Here is a 6010-nt window from a genome sequence, read left to right on the forward strand (position 1 = left end):
CCACACAACTTTGCGATGCTGTTTGCGAATGTTCGTTAGAACAATGGTTTCAGGGAACACCAACTCGTTGAACTATCCTGATAATGACGGAATTTGCAACCATAGTTGGCTAACGATGCTTTTGGGAAATGCTCCCCAGTCCGTCGAGGTCAGACGCAAAGAAGTATTGGCACTTGGTTAAAAAGGTATTAGATCTTGCATGTCACTTGCCCAAATGCGACACGACAAGTTTGAAAAACATGGCCACAAATGAGATATAAGAGCTACAACAAAGGGCATGATTATAATTGAATGATGACTTAAATTAGCTTACTGTACATTTCAGTTTATACTTCATAAAAAGCTTTCGTAGGGCTTCAGGCCTATATGTTGTTACCATCCACTTTCCTTGTATTGAAAACAGATGCTTAGACAGCTGGAAATACATGGGGGTGATTAAATGATGACAATATTTTCATACATTAGACATTCTGTGATTACTTGTCATGTTGTTACACAGCATTTTCCTGACAATACAGGCTTAGCCAATACCCTGATCACATGAAGCAAAAATAATGAAGCTTTCCTGGTTGTTTACACAGTATGGATGACTCACATTGCAACATGTTTTAAAAGCAAGATAAAAAAAGGTCACAGTTCTTCTCAGTCTAAACAAGCTCAAACTGTTGAGTGATGTAAATTTGAGTAATCAAGTGAAGAAAGAAGGACACTTTTTTTCCCACAGTCTTTGCAGTCAAATCTACACTTCCGTTCAAAGGTTTGAGGTTGGTAAGATTTTGTAATGTTTTTGAAATAAGTATCTTATATGCTCACCAAGGCTGCTTTTATTTGTTAACAATACATTAAAATAGTATTACAATTTAAAATGACTCTATTTCTGTTTTTTAAAATACCATTTATAGTCTACAAAAAATCTTTCGTAAATGCTGATTTGCTGCTTAAGAAACATTTGCTTGTAATTATCCAAGTTTAAAAAGGTTTTGCCGCTAAATACATTTTACATAATACAGTATTTTTTTGCAGGACTCTTTGAAGAATACAAAGTTCGAAAGAACGGCATTTATTTGAAATGGGAATCTTTTGTAACATTGTAAACGACGTTACTGAAGTGGTAATTTCTTTCAAAAAAGCAATTTATTTCAAAACTCTGTCCGCTACTTTCACATGAATCTGTCTGCCTAAGTCATAATCATTTTAGCTCTTGCAGTTTGGAGAACGACGCTGAAATCAAAAGATTCCAATTGAAAAGGAAAGAGATTAGAAGATTCTAATTCCAGCCTGAAATAACTGAAACATACTGACACTCTCCCACCTCAAAAGCCTTCTAAAGCTTCTCTCCTTTTTTTCCTTTTCGCTCGCTCTGTTTGACTCTGGCACCAAAAGTTGGAGACATGGGTCAGAGTAATATTTATTTCGCATGTTGTCTGGTTCAAGGCGGGGGGCGGCCTTTTGAAGGCAGCGGGATGGCAAACAGTGGGGCGGCCCTGTGAAGCATACAGTAAAACTCTTTCAGGGTAAACGGACCTTCAAATGAAGAAGTGAAGATCTGAGGAGGGTCCAGTAGGGCGAGGCACGTTCCTTCACCCGTTATGTCCTGTCTAGATTTTCGGGACACCCTGTGTGTGAGTACCCGGCATCACGGCAGGCTGTTAAAACACTGGCGGCCAGGTGGGACTGAGCAATAGCAAAGAGGCCGCGCGAACATATGAGACACAGCTGTGAAAAGGGGAAGCAAGAAAAAAGAAAACGCGGCTTCAGATCTCTGTCCTTTCTCACATGCAACAAATGTAGCACTGCATTTCTGCCGTGTGTTTTACATATTTGTGCAAGATGGCCACTCAGGCAGCTGTTGAAAAGCTTGGGAAGATTCTTGTTTCCGCTCATGTGTTTGTATGTTATGGCATTAGATCTCTGATCTTTAGTTTTGACAGTTTTCACAAAACGATTTGAACTTTGTATACTTGTTCTTGTTCCTGCACTTTTATGGCTTTCTGGCCTACATTCTTTAAACATTGCTGACTCCTTATATGACCGTTTTTTGCTTACTATATGTTCCTCGTTTACGATGGTTTTTGAAAGCATTTGCCAAATTAATGAGAGAATGTAAGAGTAATTAATCAATAAGCCAATTAATTGTCCTTGTTACTCCCAACACAATCTCATGGCCATTGCATTTTGTCGAATTGGTGGCTAATTCGTACAATCTCATTCGTACATTTTCATACGATCTTATGCCTTTGTGACGGGTGTGTTTTGGGGCGGACCTTCATGCTTTCTTTTTTTCTAATAATCACATGATTTTGTACGATTCACATCATGCGAATTCATACCAAATCTCCACCACGTTTTCCCCTGAGATCAGGTTGTTACTCCCTAAAGACTGAAACTATGCTAAAACTATGTTCATGTTTGGAAAGGCACACTATAGCCCAGTGACAAACCTAGAACAAAAGGTGCTCAAGAAGGCAACGCGATACATTAAGAGCCAGTGGGTGAAACATTTTGAAGACACTAAATTATACCTCTGTCTTCTGGGAAGCTTCTAATAGTCAGTACTAAACAAGAAAAAATCCTCATCCTTTTCAGGAATTTATCCTTTTCTTTTGTTAAGTGAATTGATTTAATAAATAAAACATTTTTTATATATTCAGAAAAAGTATTGGTTAACTGTAAGTTGATTTAGTGTAAATAGCATTGCATTGTATGTAATATATACAATTTTACTGTCAAATTCATGCTTTTTGAAAGTTAAAACTATGAATTACCATAGAATTCAGTGAAAAACAGTAAAAAGTTATTCCTGTAATCACGTGATTACATTTAATTTAAATAGTTTTGTTCCCTCTTATTTTGTTATCAGTAATGTAGAGTACATTAGGGTGTTTTGAGTTAAATTTTCTGGTATTTAGTTTTTTAGTGCCGTGTGTTACCCTGATGTTGTTTGGACTTGGTGTGAGTGACCCTGTTCACCATCTATGAGTATTGGTCATGTTTTTTTGGACAGGCCACTTACGATGAGCTCTGATTCATCATGTGTCTTTCTATTGTACCACCTTATTTTTTATTTTTTATTTTTTTTGTGGTTATCAGTAAGCTTTAAGGTAAAATGCAGATTTTAGTATAGTTCAAGAGGACATATTAACATTATATAACTTAATGAAATATAAAGTTAAAAGTTTATAAGTAATATGTTCAGGCATCCCATAGTAGCGGAAACATTGTCACAGTATTTGTATGGTGAATTTCTGGCAACCACAGCTGCTAGTTCTTACCATAAATGTAAGGGGATTTTTTTTTTTTACAGTGAACAGTATGAACAGTATTTATAATCCCTCTTATTTTGCTAAAATCAACGTTTTGCTAATTCTGTAAGGTGCATGTAAACTTGACCGCAACCACTGTTAGGGGTAACTACTTTTTCAAGTAACAATTAAAAATTTAAAACAAAATATCTGAATTACTTTTCCAAATAACCTAAGAAACTGTTTCCCCATGTATTGACTGACAGCTCTCCTGTCCTCATGTTGAGTGAAATCAGGAGTAAGTGCAGAGGTGCTGTGCGTGAACATGACGGTTATTGTCATTCTAGGCGAAAAACGTGTGACAAAAGAAGTATGACCAATTTCACAGTACTCATAAAAGAGTAGGCAAAAATTACCTGGATTACCTACTACTTCTAGTGAGATTCTGAAGTGTGCATACGATGAACACTATCCCATGAGGCCACAGGAGAAGATTTGTGGATGGCAGTGAAGCGACGCAACTGACGCTGGCAGATCATATGATAATGACAACACGTCTGGATTACATTTAGTCTATACTGCACACACTCATATAGAACATACATTTTTAGTGGTCGTGAAGTAATTACTTGTTCAAAGTAAGTACCTACTTAAGAGAGTATGTGATTTCGGATGCAGCCAGACTGTTGAACCTTCTTTTCCTGCGTCCTATTCTTCTGCAATCCAGAATGGCAGCACAGTTGAAAGTTTGAGTGGCGCCCTCTACTGTACAGGCATAAAAAAAAAAAAAATGGCTATTAAAAAACAAGCATTCCCAGGTAACGCGATAGTTACTTTTTTAAGGTTGTAAAGCAATATTGTAACGCATTAGACTACTTTTAAAAATAACTTCCCCCTACACTGACTGCAACTATACATACTATATACAGTCAGTGTAAACAGAAGATTAGTAAGCTACTCAGCCAAGGACCGTATGAGCTGCACAGCCTTCATCACTAAAGACAAAGCCCTCCTACATTCTTCATCTCATCGCCCTGTGAGGTTATGCAGAGCTGTCCATTACTGCCAGGGCCAATCAGTCACTTCCTCCTTTGGGATGCTTCTCTGGGTCCCATTAACAGGCAAAGGGCAGATGTGAAAGAGATGAAGCAGTGGAGGGGTATGTGCCAAATGAGAAGGAGAGAGGCAGAGCCGAGGCAGCTCTGTTTTCTATTTGTGGGGATTAGACTGACAGATCTGTATTTGGTTTCGGAGGGGCCTCTGGTTTCAGCTAATCCTCATCACCTGCACCCCCCTCCCTTCAAGAAGTCTCCAACTCCCCCTTCTGCGGCCTTATAACCCTGCACTTCGGCCCAATAAAGCAAACACTCACCCCGAGACACAAGCCTCACACTACGTGAGGTTGACTACAACCTCAGCCCAAAGGAAGAGAGATAGTCTGCCTCTTTGTACCTTTTCACAATCTATTAGAGCAGGCTGTGAGGTGTTGCTGTGTTGGTTTTGGAGAGATAGCAATTATCTGCAGATTAAACTCAAGTGTTACGGAAACTGCTTGTCAATGTCACTCAAGAAAAGAGGGAAAGATGTCCAGATGGAGTATGGAGGTTTTCAGGTCAGGTCAGGGGCAAGGACCTTCTGTCTCCCTTAGTCTCACAATTTTTTCACACATTGTCAACAAGATCAGATCCCTCTCTTGACGACCTGATTAACATTTAAATTCTGATACTCATTTCAGACTAGCTTTATACATCGCTCAGCTTCAGCATAACTAGCAGCCATATTCAAAGAATAGATCAAAATATATATTTAGATGAAATATTGCTAACATAAACATAACATACATTTTTTTTACTTGCAGATAAGTGTATTTAAAGAGAGTACACTTACATGACTCTTTAACACACCTAAGTACTTTTTTAAAACTTTGTGATAATTTCAAATCAAACATTTCACTTTAGAGTACATTTTACATAATGTTGTTTTTGTTAGTTTTTTATTGCATCTTTTTATCAATATTTCAACCATAAACAACCTAAGCAAAAATCAACCAAACAAAGCCTTGCAATTACAGTGCAAATAAATAATAATTTTTTTTTTTTTAAAGAAACAAGAGCATTATAATATACCAAATCTCAAATTATTACTAATAAAGAAAACTTTTGCAAATATTCAGTTGACAAGAGAGTAACACTTAGAAATTACATCAACATGTTTTAATGTCTGTTGTCCTGCTTTAAAAAAGTACACTTATTTTGTGTTGACTAACATAAAGTACAAGTAGGCCTACTTGATTATAAGTTATAGGCTTAAATATATTTAGTTAGGCCAACTTCGTCATTACAAATAGACTATGCAATCACAAATATATGTAAATTACATGACATACAAGTTTCAACATGACAGAAAATTTCGCCAGTACACTTAAATCATATTTTTAAACACAATGGAAGAAATTATTAATAAATAGGCCCTATAGCCTATTCTGTATAATAATGTAAATTAGGCCTACTACTCTACTTTAAGTCCTATATGAGTCAGAAACACTTTAGTTCAGATAATTGCATTTAATATTAACTATAATACATTTTAAATTAATTGCAATTAACACCGAAAACATTAGATGTACTGTAGCCTAGTACACACTTAAGTATGCTATGTAGGCAGGCCAATTGTTTACGTAATAAGCAGTGTACTTTTTCACACTTCATGATGTTCTTGCCTGCACTGTTTCCTCCATATGACTTTCTTTCCTCTGTGGCACACAAAAG

This window comes from Squalius cephalus, assembly GCF_949319135.1.
Source record: "Squalius cephalus genome assembly, chromosome: 18".
NCBI classification, from domain to species: domain Eukaryota; kingdom Metazoa; phylum Chordata; class Actinopteri; order Cypriniformes; family Leuciscidae; genus Squalius; species Squalius cephalus.